The sequence below is a fragment of the Vicia villosa genome, linkage group LG5, assembly GCF_029867415.1.
Source record: "Vicia villosa cultivar HV-30 ecotype Madison, WI linkage group LG5, Vvil1.0, whole genome shotgun sequence".
Lineage (NCBI taxonomy): Eukaryota > Viridiplantae > Streptophyta > Magnoliopsida > Fabales > Fabaceae > Vicia > Vicia villosa.
In genome coordinates, this window is record NC_081184.1 from 13,833,597 (window position 1) to 13,854,812 (window position 21,216).

Below are 21,216 nucleotides of genomic sequence, written 5' to 3' on the forward strand. Positions count from 1 at the left end.
GCATGAACAATTAGGCGTCGGTAATATTCACTCATACATCCGGTAATTCGATCAATATATTATTTGATTAGTTGAACAATTTACTTACACATTTCAATGAAAATAGTCTAATGTTTAATGTTTTTATTTAAGGTTGTTGTATGACAAAATGATGCGCGGGACTGAATTGTTAAACAGATTCCATTTCATGTCTTCCTCCCATGTCAGCGGAGAGACAATTGATACGGAACCGGATTCAGTTAGATAACGCTTAGTCGAGAGATTCATGGCCACTGACAATACAGAAAGCTTGTATCTTTGGGCGTATAACACTCGACCAGTAGGGTATGTTTTTTCATTCTTGGTTCATCTAATCTTTGTTTCTTTTGCGCAACAAAATTTTTATATAAACTTTTGTTTTAATTTATAAAGCACACTGGTTGTTTCTTGCTATCAATCCTATAAAAGAAGTGGTCTATTATCTGAATTCGGTAGAGGGAGAGTGGACCAATTATCCAGATATGAAGTCAATGATTGATAGGTAAGTGAGATTGTTCAAAATATTCGTGTATATTTATATATTTAATTATTTGTGAGATTGATCTAAATATATGTTTTTATTTTGGTAGATCAATACAAGTATTCCGAAGTCAAAGAGACGCACAAATATCACGGACTAAATCAAACAACATTACTTGGATCAAAGTGCAAGTACATTAATTTTCACAATTTTGCTTATAATAGTTATGCTACTTGTTAAAATAAGACAACTATAAAATCTTATTTGTTTTTCTAAGTAGTGTTTGCAACAGCGAAACAGTACAGATTGCAGATATTTTATTTTGAGGATTTTGAAAGAAATCCTTCAAATGAATCAATTAGAGATTCCGATCACGGTATGGATTTATAACTTAGGATAATTTCTTATAATTTATTACATTTAACTAAATCATGCATATTATATTTTTGTTATGTAGTACTTTGATGAATTATATTTTGCTTCTTACACGATACTTAAGTTGGAAGAAATCAAAGAGGAATTGTGTCAATTTTATATTCAGCAAAGATTCGTATAGGTATGAATACATTATTGTGTGAAAACTGTTATGAATACATTATTGTGTGACAGATTTTGATAATCACTTTGTGTTGGAGCCTTTAATTGTGTTTGAGCAAAGTTAGTTTAATTGACCGTGTTGTTCTGTTCATACTTTGAGAATTTTGGACTTATTCTGATTTAGTTATGTTAGAGATGATTTAGTTATATGTATCTGTTGAAAACATACGTGAATTGAACAATAATATTATAGTGGATTATAATGGTATTATATTGGTATATAATGGTGTATATATTTTATTTTGGATTATAATGGTATTATATTGGTATATAATGGTATATAATATCATACATACGGGTTTTTGTTGAAATAATGGTATATATATATATATATATATATATATATATATATATATATATATATATATATATATATAAGGCTTGAGTTACAGGTTTAGGGATTATTTCCAAAAATATTACAGGTTGTTATTTCCAAATAAATTACAGGTCGAACTGGGAGGCTTAAATTACAAGTTGCACTTTAAAATATTGTGTTTAGCAACGACAACGCTTTTTAAAAGAGCTCTTAAAGACCTACCTACGAAAGCGCTTTTTAACAAAAAGCGCTACCTAAGATGATAAAAGAAAGCATAAAAGCTAAAAAATACGCTGCTAAAGGCTGTCTACGAAAGCGCCTTTTGAATAAAGGGCTGCTAAAGACCCACCTACGAAAGTACTTTTCAAGGGAAAGTGCTGCCTTAGGCCTATATATGAAAGCACTTTTCAAGAAAAAACGCTTCCTTAGGCCTACCTACGATAGCGATTTTGCCTAAATAAAAAGCGCTGATAAAACCTATAGCAGCGCCACCTACGGCAGCGCTTTTAAAGCCTTAAAAAGCGCATTCGTAAGTCTTTTTTGGCATAGTGTATGGGGCATCAACAACACCAAATAATGAAAGCAGAAGCTCATGTGTTCTCATATCAAGTAAAAGTTTTATTTTCCTCATCTTTGGAAACACTCGTACAACCCACTCAAGTTGATTCCGCCAATTTTGATTAGATAAATGTAAGCCAGTATAAGCACTAAAATACAATAGGTTTTTCAGCCTAATAGTGGCTTTCCTATGCAGGCTATTGATGAAATGAATGAGAATTTAGCATGTAACTACAACAAATTTCAAACCAAGCAAATAGTAACAAACATTATAGTAATAAAAGGCATTCATTTGTTGTTTGATGGGTCCTTATTTATTAAACTGCTCTAGAAATTATCCAAGTGCAAAATACCGACTCAAAACAAGTCTCAACTAAAAATATCAACTATATACCTCTCTATTGGTCCTTCAAGTATAAATTTGTCTCCAAAATATATAACCTGCATAAAATATGAATTTCATATGAGAATATTAAAAAAAAACACATGTACATAAGGAAAAATGCATTAATAGTATTAGTTTTTTTTTCCATAAGCACTTCTTGTATTAAGATTGGGTGAACTAAGGGTGCACCAACCCAAATACAGGAAAGAAAGAGATACTTCAAACAGTCAAAACCGTCTCAATCAACATCTAAACGCATAAAAGAGGGTTTTTATACCACTCATAAAAATTACATTTAATATTAGAAGAAGAAACAATCCACCACCAAGAGGACCACAGTATCATATGAAACAGTTCCTCAGTATCTAGCTTTGCGTTGTTGAAAATAACATTGTTTCACACCTTCCAAATGCACCAACAGAGAGATAACCATATCGTTGCTGAGATCTTGGTCTTTAATCTGCCCTGGAAGTGTTCAATCCAATGCAACAGAAAAGTTTCACAGTCTGCATCTAGCGGGTTTTGGTAGCCTATCCATGCAAACAACCGAATCTTCATCGGGGCTAAAATGGGGCAATGAATGAATAAATGTTCCGTGTCTTCCACTTGCATATCGCAAAAAACGCATCTAGCTTGCTGCTGGTTTAAAGGAATCCGTCTTCTCAGTAATTGATACTTTGTTGGAATCCTGTTTCTCAGCAGCCTCCACCCAAAGATTTGAAATTTTGACGGAGTAGCAGCCTCCCACACGAAACCAAGGGAGTGTTGCACATTTGGTTGTATCAACGTTGGCTCCTGTGCATTTAACATTTTGTAGCATGAATTCACGGTGAAATAATTGGTTCCATCGTGTGGCCATATGTACCTGTCAGCATTAGCGCCAAACGGATGTATCCCCTGCAAACATAACAATAATTCCTCATACTCTTTCATAGCTTCTCTACCAAGGACCTCTGCACCTTTAATATTTGTCCATTCCCACGAAACTGCTCCCCACCTTCCAGCCTCAGCCACAGAGATATCTTTTCGCCCTACTTCGTTGTAAAGATTTGGAAATTGAATTTCCAATGAATCTGTACCCAGCCACCTGTTCCACCAAAACAGAATTTTTATTCCTTCTCCTAGCCTTGTTGTGATGCTTTTTAGTGCACCTGCTTCCTCACCACACAACATCAGAATGTCTTTCCACCAGAGAGACTCTTTGGCTTTGGTTTTCATTGCATTGTTTCCCCACATTCTCTTGTTGACATCACCATACCTTCCTCTCAAGACTCCCTTCCAAACTGCATTTTCTTCGTGTAATATCCTCCAGAGCCATTTTGATAGAAGTGCTTTGTTAAACCTCCCCACATGTTTTATTCCTAAACCCCCTTCCTCCTTAGTTTTGCATACTTCTTTCCAACTCACCCAAGATATCGACTTCTTTTCCTCAACTCCATTCCATAAAAAATTTCTTTGAATTGCAATGATTTCTTTCATTACACTCCTTGGGATTTTGAAGAAAGACAGTTGATAGTTTGGCATGTTCGCAAGGATGCTATTAATCATTGTAACCCTCCCTCCAATTGAGACCAATCTACCTTTCCATGAGGACAGCTTCAGTTTCAAGGATTTCAGAACCGGTTTCCAAAAAGTTCTTCTAGTATGGTTTCCTCCCACAGTGAAGCCTAAAAACTTGAAAGGTACAATATCAATTTTACAACCCAGGAAAGAAGAGCATGCTTCCAAGTGGTAGTCCTCAATGGCAATTCCATACAGCTTGCTCTTATTCAAATTGATAGTAAGTCCAGATACTAGTTCGAAACCTCTTAGTATGGCCTTTAGACTCCACAAATTCTGCCACGATCCATCACCTAGTATTATGGTGTCATCTGCAAATTGTAGTAGGCAAAGTTCTTCCGTGTTTGGTATCGTGAAACCCCTGTACAAACCTCTATCCGTAGCTTGTCTCATCATGCACGCCAAGCCTTCTGCTGCTATCGTGAACAAGAACGGAGATAGAGGGCATCCCTGCCTTAAACCTCTCTTCACCATGAAATCACCCGTTGGACTCCCATTGACAATAAGTGACATGGAACTTGTAAAGACCGTTGCTTCCATCCAACCCATCCATCGTTGTCCAAAACCCATCTGTATTAGCATAGATCTTAGATAGTTCCAGTCCACACAGTCGTAAGCCTGTGCAAAGTCCGCCTTAAACACCAAGCACGCCTTGTTGTATTTTTTGGCATAGTCCAGAATTTCGTTTGTGACAAGCACGCCATTGAGGATTTGACGTCCCGGTATGAAGGCAGTTTGGTTAGTTGATATCAGCTTTCCTATTACCCTTCTCAATCTCCCACCTAAGATGCGTGATATTATTTTGAGCATACTACTAATCAAATAAATGGGACGGTAGTCTTCCAATCTTAACGGACATTCTGTTTTAGGTATTAAGGCTAGGAAGGATGCAGTAGATGCCTTTGGAAGCTTACCCTTTTTGTGGAATTCTTGTATGAATGTTACAATATCTTCGCCCACCGTGTCCCAGCATGTTTTCATAAATTCCAGATTGAAACCATCTGGCCCTGGGCACTTATCTCCATTGCCATCAAAGACTGCTTTCTTTATTTCTTCCTTTGTAAAGGATTCCTCCAGGCACCCCCTCTCATGCTCATTCAGATGGTATTGTATTGTTGGATTAAAACTTGGTCTTGCCATGTTTGGAGATCTGAATTTTGCCTCAAAATGGGCCTTAACCGCACCTTTTATTGCAGCAACTGATTGTACAATCTCCCCTGCAGCATTCTTGACAGACCCAATATAAGTACCCCTGTGTCTCGCCTTCATTGAAGTATGGAAAAGCCTTGTGTTGTTGTCGCCGTCTTTGGCCCACTTGTGGCATGATTTTTGTTTTAAGATACTCTCTTTTATGTGTAGATTTTTCCATAAACTTTCCTGATATGCCCTTCGTGTTTCAAAGTCTTCTTCTGTATAATTCGAATTTGGGAGGGAAATTCTGTCTTCCAGTTGATTAAGATCTTCCACAATATCAGTAATCTTCAAATCCACCATGCCAAACACGTTGTGATTCCACCACCTTAGTCTTTCACGTAAGATTCTTAATTTTTCCTTCAAGATGTACCCCGAACTCCCCTTTATTACTACTGCATTCCATTCTTTTTGTACGAAACTTTGGAATTCCTTGTGCTCATACCAGCACCTCACTGCCCTGAAACATTTTGGTCCCCAATCCTCGTTGCTTGCTTTAATCCAGACAGGTTTGTGATCTGAGATGTCCCTCTTCCCCACAACTTGTGTCACAATATTCCAATTTGAAATTAAACCTTCTATTAACATAATACGATCCAATGTGCTCGCTGCTCTTCCGTTTGGTTTAATCCATGTAAATGCGCCACCAGTGGGATTTAAGTCAACAAGCTCCATATGATCTATAAAAAACTGAAATTCTTCCATCTCTAATATTCTGCTTTGGTTTTCAATTCCTCTTATTTCCTCTCTAGATTTAACGGAATTAAAATCCCCCCCGATCACCCATTCCCCCCGTTCAAAGGTTCTTCTTCTTTCAATAATTTCCCTCCACATCTCCCTTTTTCAGCCAAACTGCATGGTGAATACACATTGATAAGATAGAGTAATGTACCGTTGGTAACAATCTTTATCCCTAAGTAACCTCTGCCAACAAAAGAGAAATCTGGGCAAATGATCCCCTTCTTCCAGATTGTGATGATTCCACCCGATCTTCCTACAGCTTCTTTTATTGACCAATCGCAGTTTCTTGATCCCCAGATCCTCCAAATCACCTGTTCACAAATCTTTGCCACCTTGGTTTCCTGGATAAACATAACCTGCGGTTTATCTTTCTAATTGTCTGCGAAATACGTTTTTGTTTTGCCGTATTTCGGCACCCCCGGATATTGTAAGTTGCGATAATCATCGGAACACCGTATCTTTCTCCTTCACTCCTAGTGCTCCCTTTCTACTGCTGCTCTCCATTCTGCGGATTACCTCTTCAAATACTTCGTCATCTTCTTCCCCATCAATCCCTAATTCTTTTATTGTGTTCCAGACCTTTTTCAGGACGCTTTCTAAAGTCTTCCAAATTCTTCTATTTCCTGTTTGCATTCCTGAGTCCGTAATTGAATCCCCCGAAGTAGTTGAGTTTTCGCTAACTCCTTTCTTCCTTTGCAATTGCGGAATACGAATTGTTGTGGGTGATTGATCCAAATTAGGGTTGAATTGGGATTGAATTAAGGTGGTGAAATAGGAAGGGGCGTAGGGGATTTTCAGAGATTCGTAAACATCCACCAGGGCTTTCTTTTTGTTGGGCTTAAGGATCTTTACTGGGTCAACAAGGCCCATAGCGGAACAGGAAATGGAGTCCGAATTTTCCTGGCCCACGTTTCTCACACTATCCACCCCAGTGGGTCCCATCATGGTACCATGTTCCCTAATCTCCATATTTTCAGCCGTCGTTGACTTACCTTTTGTACACTTTTTCGTTCCATCACCATCGTCATTAATTCCACACTTCTCCCAATCCTGATTGTGATAATTTTGTGTACCTTCTGCCTTATTCTCGTGCAATATCCCCAAATCCTCCTTCCCCACGAAAGTGTCAGCTACTGAACTTTCTTCTGCCGTTTCCATGTCTCCTTTCTCCCTTCCTTCAGGAAAATCCCTAGCCGGCTCTGACACAGCGGTTCCGGTGTCCTCGAGACTCGCATCCTCCACGCTTTCCAGCTCATCATCACTCCACGCGCTACCATCTTCCTCATCGTCTTCCTCATCCGGGCCTGATGCTTCAGATATACTGGGATCATTTTTTAAGATTATGCGTTTCGGTCCGTGCATGTCTTCCACCAGCTTGATTCTATAGACATGATTATTGATCTCAATGTTGATAGTCTCATTCAGCACCAGAGAGTATTTGGTCCTGACAAGAAATCTGGCTACATCCATTCTTCTGTGATTCTTTGTTTCTTCATCCGCGCAGACGAAAACACCTACCGTGCTTGAAATGAATGCGTAGACCTTCGGATTCCAAGCGTGGCATGGAAGGCCATAACATCTCATCCATGTCACTCGTTCATTGTCTACATCCCTTGGTGACCACGGATGTATATATACAAACCAACGCTCCACCCAAACCTTACCCTCCTCAATCATCGATTTTATGTTCCCTGCTTCTTGTTCCTCTAGTAGACATAAGTTCGCGCCCAGTGCTGTTGCTTTTATGTTGAAAAAACCTTCTGCATGGAGCACTTGTTGTATATTATACGTCGATCCTGCCGTTTCCACCACTCCCACAAACGCTCTTTCAAATCTCTTCATATCCTCTTCCTCCATGTTGTATTGTAGGTGTGTGAATCTTGGAAACTTGTCTCTCCCACACCACCCCAAATTATCTTTCTCCTTGAACTGTGTTGTAAACTTCTTGTCATGTTCTACTCTCATTCCACCTTTCACCACGTTTGCATAGGAGCCTACGCCACCCCTTGTTGTGTTATCTTTCCAAACCTTGCTTTTCTCACATCGTTTGAGCCTTTCTGCTTCATTTTTCGACTCACCAGTTACCACATTATCCTTCCGTCCACCATCTCGATCACCACCCCCTCTGTTAAATCTGGGGATGTTTGCATATAGCTTCCTTCCTCTAATGAATATGTTATCTAACTTAGTTGCTAGCGCACCCTCGTTTTCTACCTTCCTGAACCTGACAAATCCAAATCTCTTTCCTCTCTTGTCTCTTCTGGGTGGTATTGACACCTCCATGACCAAACCGTAACCCTTGAAGATCTCGAAAAGATCCCTTGCGCTCACCTCCTCCGGAAACTCTGTAATGAAGAAGTTTGATACTTCCTCGAGATTAATAGGTTCCTTTCCTCCTTTCGCTCCCCAGAACGACCCCCTGTTGGGAGCTTTTCTCGTATTGTTTCTTCTAACTTCCGTCCATTCTCCATAGGCCATGTTAAGGGTATTTGAAAAAAACTGAGATTAAAAAACTAGATCGTATACAGAAAACAGATACACCAACATAAAACCAAGGCCCCTAACCCTAAGGTTAGGAATTTAAGCCGAAGATCTTAATGCAGTAATCTACTTCATGTATACTTAAACTATGTGCTGAGAGTTATCTTAAAATCAATTAAGAGGAATGCTCTTGTTGAAATCCTATTATCTTAAAATCAATTAAGAGGAATGCTCTTGTTGAAATCCTATCTTGATTAGTTGACTGGATAGCTTTTTTTCCATTAAGTGAATCCATAGCAAATAGGATAATGCTAAGAATTTGGGGTGGAAAAAATGTATCATTTAACTTATCTCTAATTTGAGACTACTAGGACCAAAGAGATGGCTAAGAGTCTTTAAGACAACAACATAAAAATCATCAAAGTTAGGAAAGAACCTACAAAAGTGCGAGAATACCTGCATTGCTGAGCCAGTTCATTATCAAAACAACTTTTTGGTAAAAAGTGACCACGCTTAGTAGGGTATTTTTTAAAGGGTTAAATACGTTTTTAGTCCCTATAAATATGCGACCCTGCATTTTTAATCCCTATAAAATTTTCCTTTAATGAATGGTCCTTATAAAATTATTATGCACCTAGTTTCGGTCCCTACTGTCAAACCAATGTATATTTTAGAATGATTATTTTGCAGACATGTTCATAATGTTTTAAAAAGTTCCTGAAAAAAAAAAAAGAAACTCAAAATTTAATTTTTAAGTTGAGATTTTCGTTACTTTTATCATTATTTTTTTAAATTTGAAAAATTCATATTTAATTCTTCTCGTTTTAAAAAATTCTAAAACTTGGTAAATAAATATTTTACAGTATTCTAAACATATATAAAAAAAATTATTCAAAAATTTAAAAATTAAAGGATAATTAAACAGTTTTTAAAATTTTAGAAAATAGCAGGGACTGAAATTGCATGCATAAAAATTTTAGAAGGACCATTCATTGAAGAAAAATTTTAGAGGGACTAAAAATGCAGGGTCGCATATTTATAGGGACTAAAAACGTATTTAACCTTTTTTAAAATAGAAAGTTGAATGATATTAGATATTGAAGGGAAAAAGAAAGTTGAATCTACATTGTTCTACGTCCGTCTGTTTATTCGTATTTTTTCTTTCATACAATTACCCAAAATTACATTTAGAAAAAAATATGGAAAAGAGTGCGATTTCCGGTTGGGGTTTTCCGGTGGTCCCACGGTGATCTACGGCGAGCGCTTTCTTCTCTGTGAACGGCGGTTTCTGAAGGCTACTAGAGCGGTGTCGCGAATCCTATCATCTTCGGTTTAAATTCCTGGCTTTAGGGCTCAGGGACCTTGGTGAGAAGATTCAATTGATACTGTTTTAGGGTTTCAGGGACCAACGTGGTATAAGCGCTCTGAAGACCATCTTTTTCTTCTCGATTTGTGACCTATTTGTGTCTGTGGGTTGTTCCACTCCTGGAACGGTGTCTTCTTTGTTCGGTGTCAGGGGCTCCCGTTGGTCGTTCTTTTGATTTAGGTTAAACCTCGTCTGTTCTTCGGTGGTGTCGGGTGTGTTAATTTCGGGAATGTATCGTAGATCTGTTCAGCAAGACGATGGGTGGAAGCAGGTATCGCGGTTTCGTCAAACAGCTAGAACTTCCTCTAGGTGGGATGTCTTCCCGTTGGGGGGAAGTTCCAGCAATCGTCCTGTGTTATCTAAAGTGGTGACTTCCTTCTACGTCTCCGAATTCCCAGAAATCTCCTCAGCGAAGGATTTATTTGAGCTATTCGGGTGTATAGGGAGTGTGGTTGAGGTGGCTATATCGCCTAGAAGGAACAGTTTTGGCAAGAGGTTTGGTTTCGCAAGGTTCGTGGAGGTCGAAGATGGACGTATGCTCGCGGTCAAACTAGACAACGTTGTCATTGGGGAGAAGAAGCTACACGTTAATCTGCCACGGTTTGAGAGGAAGCGGGGAGGTTTCTCAAGAAATCCAGTGAAACCTTTCTTCCCGCACAGAGGAGGAAATTTCAACAGAGGGGGGTTTGTGAAACCGCTAGATCACTCCTTTGTCAATGTTGTTAAGGGCATTCCAAATAACAATAAGTTGAAAGGTGGGGAGGGCAATCCGGTTAAGGAACTTCTCTTTAATTCTTCGGAGGATATAAAAAACAGACTAGACAAAGCGTATGTTGGGAAAGTGTCGGTGCCGGGAACAGCGTACAATATTCAAACTTATATGGAGATGGAAGGGGTATTTGCGGTCAAAGTTTCTCCGATGGGTGGTAATGTTTGCCTTCTGGAAGAATCGGAGGAAGGATTCATTCAGGATTTGATCGGTGAGGGGCAGGATTGGTGGAAGAATTGGTTTTGTGATGTCAAGAAGTGGGAGGCGGGCATGATCGAGGAACACAGAGAAGTGTGGCTGAGAATTTACGGCATTCCGGTGCACGCTTGGAACGCGAAGTTCTTTGTCTCTTTGGCTGAATCGTTGGGAACCTTCGTTTGTATTGATGAGAGGACGTCTAAAGGTCTCAACTTTGACGTTGCCAGGATTTTGGTCAAAGTCCAACTGTCGTTTTTGGCTCCTCAATCGCTTACGGTAATTATCGATGGTAAGCGGTTCTGTTTAACTATCAGGGAGGACCGGTGGGGTCTGCCTTTCGTCGCTGCAGCCAATGATAAAGCTCCATCTACTTATGTTTCTTCCTCTGATTCGGAGGATCGTCTCTATGGTGATGAGAATTTTCAGAATGATTTCCTGTCGGCTGACGGTTCGGAGGAGAGTATTTCTCAATTCTCAACAAGGGTGCCTAGTGAGGTTGCTGTGTGTAATGTTAAAGACATAAGAGACGCTGTTCCGAGAGTTAACAGGGCTGCTGCGAGACAAGGTGGAAGCTTCGAAGGTGGTATGGAAAGAACAGTATCGGGGGAGTTTGATGATGCTGTGCTGAAGGCACGCCAGGCTCGTGACATTACCAACAGTACCGCTGCAAGCAAATTTGCTGCTTCGAACACCGCTGCTCCGTCCCAGCTCTCTGAACCGAAGACTGTGTGTTCTGGAACAGATTTAATTCACAGCAAGGAGGTTAGCTGTTCTCCCAGCAAGGTTTTATGTTCTTTGGCCAAGGATGAGGTAACGGCTAAAATCAATTTTAAGAAAAAGCTGAGACTGAAATTGATTAACGAGAGGGTAGGGAGGAAGAAAAACAGGAAGGGTGTTAAGGAGGGGGCTGTTTCGGAGGTTAGTGGAGATTATATTAATGGTCCTATTTTGAATCCTATTAATATCTCGGAGGGGACAACGAATTTGGTGGTAAATGGTGATAATTCTATTTGTTACGGGGAACAAATTGAAGAATCGGATATTGGGAGAAATAATGAGAGACAATGGAAGTTAATGGAGGTAGACATTGGGGGCAAACTGTGTTCGGCTATTGTTGCTCTTGGGGTGGTGGACTCGAAGGGGAGGGAAAATCTTTTGACTAAGATAATTTCTTTGGAGAAAGGGGAGACAAGGAAGGAGAACAAAGAAGGTGAACAATGATTATAGGCTCCTTGAATATTAGGGGGGGAGCGAATGCGCTCAAAAGAAGGAGGATTGGAGCTTTAATCAAAAAAGGTAATGCGGATGTTTTTTTTATTCAAGAAACTAAGATTGTAAACATGGAGGGAGGTTTGGCCAAGTCTTTTTGGTACCATCCGGAAGTGGATTTTTCTTTTTCCAATTCGGTTGGTAGATCGGGTGGTTTGATCATTTTGTGGAATAATAAAGTGGAGGTCATTAATAGTTTTAGAGGAGAAGGTTATTTAGGAATAAAAGCTTGTTGGGAGAATAAGTTTTATTACTTATTTAACGTTTACTCTTCTTGTCTTGTGAACAAAAAGATTGAGTTATGGAAGAAATTACTTGAGCTAAAGGAGGATTACAAGGACGGGGATTGGATCATTGGAGGGGATTTCAATGCGATAACAAATCATAGAGAAAGGAAAGGCCGCGGGTTGCATGTGAATAAAAGAGAGATGGAGCTTTTTTCGGAATTCATTGAGAAAAGCAACTTGGTGGACTTACCTTGCAAAGGGAAGAAATTCACTTGGTTTAGCGGCGATGGAAAGGCGATGAGTAGAATTGATCGTTTCATTGTTTCCAACGATGTAGTGTCTAGATGGAAGGTTATGGGTCAACTCATCGGGGATAGGGATATTTCGGATCATTGCCCAATTTGGATCATAAAGGACCATAAGAATTGGGGTCCTAAGCCTTTTAAATTCAATAATGAATGGTTTAGTGATGATTCCTTCATTCCTTTTGTGGAGAAAGAATGGAAAAGCATTAAGGTGGAGGGCCGTGGAGATTATGTGTTAAAAGAAAAGCTCAAGTTATTAAAAGAGAAATTGAAAGCTTGGAATAAAGATGTGTTTGGTAGAATTGATTTGGATATGGAGGATGGGGTTAATAAGTTGAATGTGGCCGATGAGGTTTTGGCTTCCGATGATGTTTTTGACTTTGATAGTATTATGGTGGGAAGGAAGGAAGCTTGTTGTAATTTTTGGAAGAATTTGCGGATAAGAGAAAATATGTTGCTCCAAAAGTCGAGATTGAGTTGGATTAGAGAGGGAGATTCCAATAGTAAATTTTTCCACAAGATGTTGAAACAAAGAAGAACTATCAATCATATCGGTCCTATTATTTCTTCGGGTGGTGTGGTGGAATCGGTGGATGATGTTAGGGAAACGGTTTTCAAGCATTTTGAGGAGAAATTTGTCGAACCGGAGTTTTCTAGACCTTTCTTAGAGGGTATTCCTTTCAAAACTCTAAGTAAGGAAGAGGCGGATGGTTTGGAGAAACCTTTTCTTCATGATGAGATTAAAGAGGCGGTTTGGGAGTGTGGAGGAGACAAAAGCCCGGGTCCGGACGGGTATTCTTTTCTCTTTTTTAAAAGATGTTGGTTCTTTTTAAAAGAAGACTTTCTTAATTTTTTCGACTACTTTTTTGGAGGGAATAATTTGTCTAAGGCTATCACTTCTTCCTTTTTAACTCTTATCCCTAAGAAACACAATCCTTTGGGTTTGGATGATTATAGGCCTATTTGCTTGGTGGGGTGTATTTATAAAGTGGCGGCTAAGCTTTTGGCGGGGAGACTCAAAAAGGTGTTGAATTCTATTATTTCCCCTAGACAAACCGCTTTTGTTCCCGGTAGACTTATGCTCGACGGGGTGCTTGTAGCGAATGAGGTGGTTGATTATGCGAAGAAGGAAGGAGTTAAGTGTTCTCTTTTCAAAGTCGACTTCGAAAAGGCCTATGATAAGGTGAGTTGGTCTTTTCTTCGGTTCATGTTCAAAGTTATGGGTTTTGGAAATAGATGGAGGAAATGGATGGACCTATTGGTGTTTAAAAGTGACATGTCGGTGTTGGTGAATGGGAGTCCTTCGAGAGAGTTTGGTGTGTTTAGAGGGTTGAGACAAGGAGACCCTCTCTCCCCTTTCCTCTTTGTTTTGGTGGCGGAAGCGCTCACGGCGCTAGTAAGTAAATCTATAGATCTAAATGAATATCAAAGGTTTGTTATCAAAGGAAATAGTAGGGTGGATATCCTACAATTTGCGGATGACACTTTATTGGTGGGTGATGGTAGTTGGAAGCATATTCGTGCTATTAAGGTAGTTCTTAGAGCCTTTGAACTTGTTTCGGGTCTTGGGATTAATTATCATAAGAGTAAGTTAATTGGAATTAATCTTAGTCCTCATTTCTTGGAAGCGGCATCTCACTTCTTAGCTTGTAAGGTGGAGGATAGCAAGTTTAATTTCCTTGGAATTCCGATTGGGTCGAATCCAAGGGTGGAATCTACTTGGGAACCGCTCTTAATCAAGACTAAAGCTAGATTGGATGGTTGGACTAATCGATTCTTGAACTTAGGCGGTAGAATCACTCTCTTGAAATCGGTGCTTACCCCCCTCACCATTTTCACTATGTCTTTTTATAGAATGCCGGCGAAGGTGGTGAAGAAATTTAATAGCTTGCAAAGTAAATTTCTTTGGGGAGGTTTAGAGGAGAAAAAAAAAATCCATTGGGTGCGGTGGAAAGATGTTTGTATGCCCATGGACAAAGGCGGACTTGGAATAAAGGACATTGCTTTATTCAATATTTCTCTCCTCAACAAATGGAGGTGGCGTATTCTTCAAGGTCGGAGTTCTCTTTGGATGGATGTATTGAAAGGCCGTTACGGTGATTTATCTTCCACTTTATTGATCAATAGTAAGGTTAGTAATCCTCCTTCATTTCTCCGAAATTTTTTCTCATCTTCTTCTACTCCTTCTTCTTCTATTTGGTGGAGGGATTTGGTTAAAATTAATTCTTTGTGTCATTCGGATCCGATGGTTGACAAGGTTAAGTTTAATGTGCATAACGGGTTCCACACTCCGTTTTGGGAAACCGCTTGGCTAGAAGGGATTTCTTTGAAAGAAGAATTTCCGAATTTATACTTAAACTCCACTTTGAAGGGTGTATCGGTGGCGGTTATGGGGGGGTGGTTGCAAGATTCGTGGTGTTGGGGTGATTTTGGTTTAAGGTTGGAAAACAATGTGGTAGAAGCGGAGTTGGTTAGGTTGAGGGAGCGGGTGGAAATTTTTAACGGGTGGAGACATGGGTGTGATTCCGTTACATGGACCGAAGGTTCGTCTTCGGACTTTTCGGTTTCTTCTTGCTATAATTTTTACTTGAAGTTTCAAATCTCGTACGGTCCTCCAAATGTTAATGATGGAGCTTTTGGTATTTTGTGGAAAGCGGATGTTCCGTTCAAAATCAAGGCTTTTTGTTGGAGACTTTTCCTTGATAGGCTTCCAATGATTGACGGTTTGGGTAGTAGAGGTATACATTTTCCCGTGGATGATACTTTTTGCGTGTTGTGTGGTAAAGTCCCGGAAAATAGAGATCATTTCTTTTTTGGTTGTTTGGTGGGTACAAAGATATGGAATGACATAGCTTATTGGATTGGTAAAGAGGGAATTTTGGAAAATAAGTGTTTACCGCATTTTATGGAGTGGCACTTGTTCTTCCGCTCTTGTAGGATTAGAGATAGTAAATTGGTTGTCGTGTGGCTTGCCACCGTTTGGTCTTTTTGGTTAATTAGGAATGGAGTTCGCTTTAGGAAGGAAGCTTGGAGCGTAAACAATACCGTTTGGAACATTAAGTTATTGGCTTGGAAATGGTCTTTTTGTGGAGAGATTACTCATCCCAACTATTCTTTTTACGATTTTAGTAAGGATCCGCTCCTTTTTCTTTCGTAGGGGTATTTGGTGTGTAATTTTTCTTTTTGCCGGCCTTTCCCGCCCTCTTTTTGTAATCGGGTTGGAGAACCCTTAGTTCTCCGTTTAATATTATTTCTTGATTACAAAAAAAAAAAACAACGACAGACACAATGGCATAGTCTTCTCTTCTGCAACCTTCCGTCTTTCTTCAAATCCTTTTACCTTTTATTGGTAAAAATAAAATATTCATAAAATAAAATGTTTTAGCTTGTAAATTGTAATTTACGTTTAATATTTCTTATTTATTTTGTAGGGTTTAAACCAGATGGAGGATTTATGTAAAAATAAACAAAACTATAAGAAAAAGAAGAAAATTAGTGTTTTAGAAGACTAACCTCTTGAATTTTTTTTAGAGAGTTTCGTTCTAGTTGCCTTTCAGTGTGTTTTAAGAGCTGTGTGTTTTGATTAGGGTTTTTCAATTTGGGTGGAAAGAAGTGCGAGACGGCATTTCAAAAAACTAATAAGTTTGGAATTGGGGAGAAATTAAATTACAATACTTTATAAATAAATATGTAAACGATTTTTTAAGAGAATGATAGTGGCAATCGTTTGGCTAGCTACGGTTTGGTCTATATGGATAAAGCGTAATGCGGTGATTTTCAAAGAGGTCTCTTTTAGTTTCACCGAATGTATGTCGGAGATAATTTATTATAATTCGTGGTGTTGGCTTTGTTCTTCTTATAAGAAGGTGAACCTTTGTAATTTTTACTATTGGAATATTCTACCTCTTGATTGCTTTGAGAGGTAGGAGCTTTCCGCTTTGTTTTCGTGTGGAGCATCTCTTTTGCTCCTTATAATTCCATTGCTTATTTAAAAAAAAAAAACGATTTTTTAAACTTCTTAGGTCAGGTGGGAGACACCTGACTTAATAAGTAGACATCTTAAGGCAGTTAGTTAACACATCTGACTTAGAAATTTAATGTGAATTATAATTTTTTATTAAATATTTGTTAAGTCAGTTTTAAATGCACCCGACCTAACTAAGATACAAATATTTACAAAATTATCACCGCACTTCTTCTTAAGTCATGTGGGAGGTGAATTGACTTAACAACCTTTGTTAATGTTTTTTTATTGTTCTTTTATTTTTTTTTATTAAACAAGTGCTTTTCTTTTCTTAATGAGAAAAAACAAACTTCTCTAATAATTTGAATATATAAATTATTAAATAAAAAATAGTGGTTATTATACTATCTTAATACCATTTTTTTTTTACTATTTTTGTAGGATGTTATAAATAAAAATAGATGTTGATCAAGTAAACAAATATTTAAAAAGAAAGTACATATAAATATGTAAGATAAAAGATATATTTTATCAACAACAGTCAAAGAATTTTACTTTTGATTACATGTCAAAAACTCTTCATCAAATGGTATCATTTTCTTTCATTTAATTTACTTGTTTTAACTTTACTTGTCACCTTAAATTGCAGCATATTGCATGGTGTTGATTGTCTAACTTTCTAACATAGAAATAAAAATGGCTACTCGCATTAATATTCTCCATTATACCTTTGCAATCCTATGCATTCTTGTAATCATAGCATCAGGTGGCACTAATTCTATAATCTTTTGTTTAATCAATGTAATTATATATCTATGATTCACATTCACATATAGTTTCTAATGGCATTTTATTTTTTATTTTTAGGAAAAGAAGCAAATTTTCCTCCAAAATGTGAAGTATATTGTTGTTGGAATGTAGGGCCAGAAGAATGTAATATTCGGGGGTGTTTAGACGCTTGCTCAAAATATCCAGGTGACATGCATGGCGTGTGTAAACAAAAGTATTATTGCTGCTGCCATAAATAGTTTCATATTTTATAGCTACTTTCTAAAGTGTTTGTAGCTATTATGAAGAGAATTTCTTTGGCCACCTCCCAACCTTCTAGCTCACCTCTCGTGAAAAACCCAGAATACCCCTGACTTCGGAAATGAACTTCCGAAATGCAAGAAAAAGGTGTTTTCGGAGATGCATCTCCGAAAGCGCCTTTTTTAAAAAAAAATTTGACTTATTTCGGAAATGCACTTCCGAAAACACCATTTTGGAAGTTCATTTCCGAAATATATTGCGTTTTTCAGATTAAGCAAAACAGCCCCCTCCCCCAAATCATTTACCCTAAACTTCTTCCAAACTCACACCCCAAGAGATTTTTGTGCAAACCAGTTCCAAGCTACCTTAAAGGCTCCATCTACTTGCTCTATTACATTCAAAAGTCCTCCAATCCATTCAATCGGTAAGCATTTTGATTTTAAGATCTATGATTAAAATGTATATCAGGGTGTTTACAAATAGCAAAAAATGTATTAGGTTAGGTTTATACTGATATTTAGGATGTTTAGAATGTGTAGACATAGGTTTGATGTTTGGTTTAGGGGTCTGCCATTGGAGGTTGCAGAGAAGTTCTGCGCAGGGGTGTTTCGGAAGTTCATTTTCGAAAACACCTCCATCCCAGTTTTCGGAAATGAACTTCCGAACTGTATCAGAAGTTCAATTTTTTTTGTTTCTTCTTTTGTCTCGCATATTAATCGATTTCAATTGTTTACAGGAACATGTCAGACAACCAACCAGCACACATCAGACAGGGGAGAGAGTCTCAGACTGCGTCGGCTAGACGCGAGCGGGCGGCGGCGCAGCTGGCGTCGACCGAGGGACGGGGGCAGGGCCGGGGACGCCGTGTGCGAGTTCCCGTGGACGTGGGAGAGGGTACATCTGCTTCAGGATCTAGGAGTCGGCTGGCTCGGGTATCTTCTTCCCGCCAGCGAGAGGAGGAGGAGGAGGAGGTGCCAGTGTCATACCACGAGCAGGAGGGTGTACCGGATGTTGACCCTCCAGCCGGGGAGGAGGACGAGCAGGAGGATGGCTATCCGGGAGGGCCCTTTGACACTTCCGTGCTGATTCACTACCACGATCACGTCGCTCGGCGGATCTGGGAGGGAGAGGTATTTTTTTTAATTTAACCGTTTATTTGTCACCATTTTTTATAATCTAACAGTTTATTTGTCGCTTATTTAATATATGTCCGCTTATTTAATATATGTCGCTTATTTGTTTTTTTTTGTAACAAGAGAGAGAGCCGCTGAAAATGGTCAACCACGCCCGCAAGATTTTCGATCTGTTTAAACCAGTAGCTGAGTGGTTTAACGACCATGTGCGAGGTTCAGGGCTCAGCGGGCTCTGCATGACGGGGTACACCACGATCAGCACCGGCATGCAGGGGGCATTTGTGGAGCGCTGGCACAAGGATACGTTCTCTTTCCACTTGCCGGTTGGGGAGATGACGATCACCTTGCACGACGTGCAGTGTCTTCTCCACCTGCCGATTAGGGGGCCGCTGTTGACCCACTCCAAGATCCAGAGGGTGGAGGCCATTGAGTGGATGATGCTCTACTTGGGCATGGAGCACGAGGTTGCTCACTTTGAGTGCGCCACAACTTCTGGGCCTCATGTCCGGTTCACCACACTGAGCGTTTATTTTGAGCACCATCTGAACGCGGCTGCCGGGGCTGAGGGTGAGGGTGACGAGCTGTTCACACACTATCACCGCGGCTGCGCTCTCCGGTGTTGGTACATGCATGTGGTAGGCGCTGCATGCTTTATGGACAAGAGTGTCAGGTACGTCGACGTGACCTACCTCCGCTACTTCATGGACCTTGATACCGTTCACCAGTGGAACAGGGGGGCATCTACTCTGGCATACCCCTGCACACTACTTACGGTACGTTTTATTTTAACACATTATCATATTTATTTATTTATTTATATTTCGTATTTATTTTTAATACATTATCGTGTTTGTGTTTCAGAGCTGGATCATCTCCTACTTCTCCCGCATCCACGGCTTCCACATTGATCTGCGTACGTTGACGCCATGCCCAGGGCCGCCAGATACGCTCTCCATAGGGGGAACGATGCGGTGGGACCATACCGTTTGTACCTGGACCGCACGTTGCAGTGGGAACATAACGTTTGTACCGTTTGTAAAAAAAAATATCAAATTAAAATAAATTGTCATGGTTTCTTATTGTTATTAAGAAAATAATATATTCTGCATTATATTATTTTACTTAAAAATTAATACTTTGTTAATTAAATCGAAAAAATAAGTCCATTTTTCCTTGATTTCACCTAACTGAACTTTCGAGTAGGTGATACATCAATAATTAAAAATACTCAAACATAAATATAACAAAATAAATAAGAATTGAATATTGATAAACAACTATGATTATAAATGACAATAAAATTTTTAAATTGCGTTTAGTTATATGTATTGAGTTTCAATTTATCACCATGATAACCACTTTCATTACAAATGGAGAGAGAGAGTAGAGAGAGAAATAGAGAGAGAAACATTGGGTGGGAAAAACCCAATGGTGATCAAGTTTGGACGGAGGTTGTACGAAGGAGGGATAGGAGGGAGAAAAACAAGAATAGGTGGGACAAGGCACAAGGTGGCCTTCAAGGTGGAAGAGAGGCAGAAACAAGAACTTTTTTCTTCACGAAAGTACCGGATAATTATGGGGCGAAGAAGATGTATGACATTTTCAAGGACTATGGGCATATCGACGAAGTCATTTTTCCACCTAGAAGAGATAAACGTGGGAAAAGATTCGGTTTTGTGAGGTTCTTTAACGTTGAAGACGCAAGGATGATGGCGATCAAGTTGGACAACATCATCGTTGAGTCCAGGAAGATCCATGCAAACGTCCCTAGATTTAGTAGGGAGTGTGTGGGAAGCGTAGGTGAAAGGGTGGGCCAGGTGCATCATCGGAGAGATGGAGGGTTAGGGAAATATCAAGAGATAAACAACAAAGAGGTCGTTGGTATGTGGGTGGTCACTCTGAGGTGAGGGAGCAAAAGGGTGGTCATATGAGATCCAATGCTTAGACAGTTAGAGGGGGTACTGAGACTAATGGGCAGCGACAGATGAAAAAGGTACCTTTTGCTCACCTTGAGCAAGATGTGGAGGAATGGGATATGGTTCGATTCCAGAAAGCTTTTGTAGGGGTGGTAGAGAAGCCTGGGGACAAGTATAATATGCAAGTAAGGTTCAATAATGAAGGTTATTTTGGTATTAAAATAACTCCAATGGGTGCTAATATATGCTTAATGGAGGAAAGGGAGGAAGGTTTACTAAAAGATATTATCGCAGAAGCTTCTGATTGGATCCCTCTGTGGTTTGCAGAGATTAGACCGTGGCGATCAAAGGATGTTAATAATGAAAGACTCATGTGGCTAAGAGTGTTTGGTTTGCCTTGCCATGCATGGCAGGATAAAATGTTCAGGTTTCTAGCATCTCCGGTCGGTGTATTCATTCATTCTGATGAAGATACAAAAAACCTTAAATGTTTAGATGTGGCCAGGATTCTTGTTCGCACTAAATATGGTTTGGATTTGAATCAGACTCATAATTTATCCATCAATGGGGATGTCTTCCGGATAAAGGTCATTGAAGACAATCACGGCCCCTTGAGAATTGTTCAACGTGATTGCGACGATGATGGTGAGTCCAGTTGCGTTCCTGGGGAATTTTCTGATGAGGAAGTTGGTAGCTGGGGTTGTCAAGACTC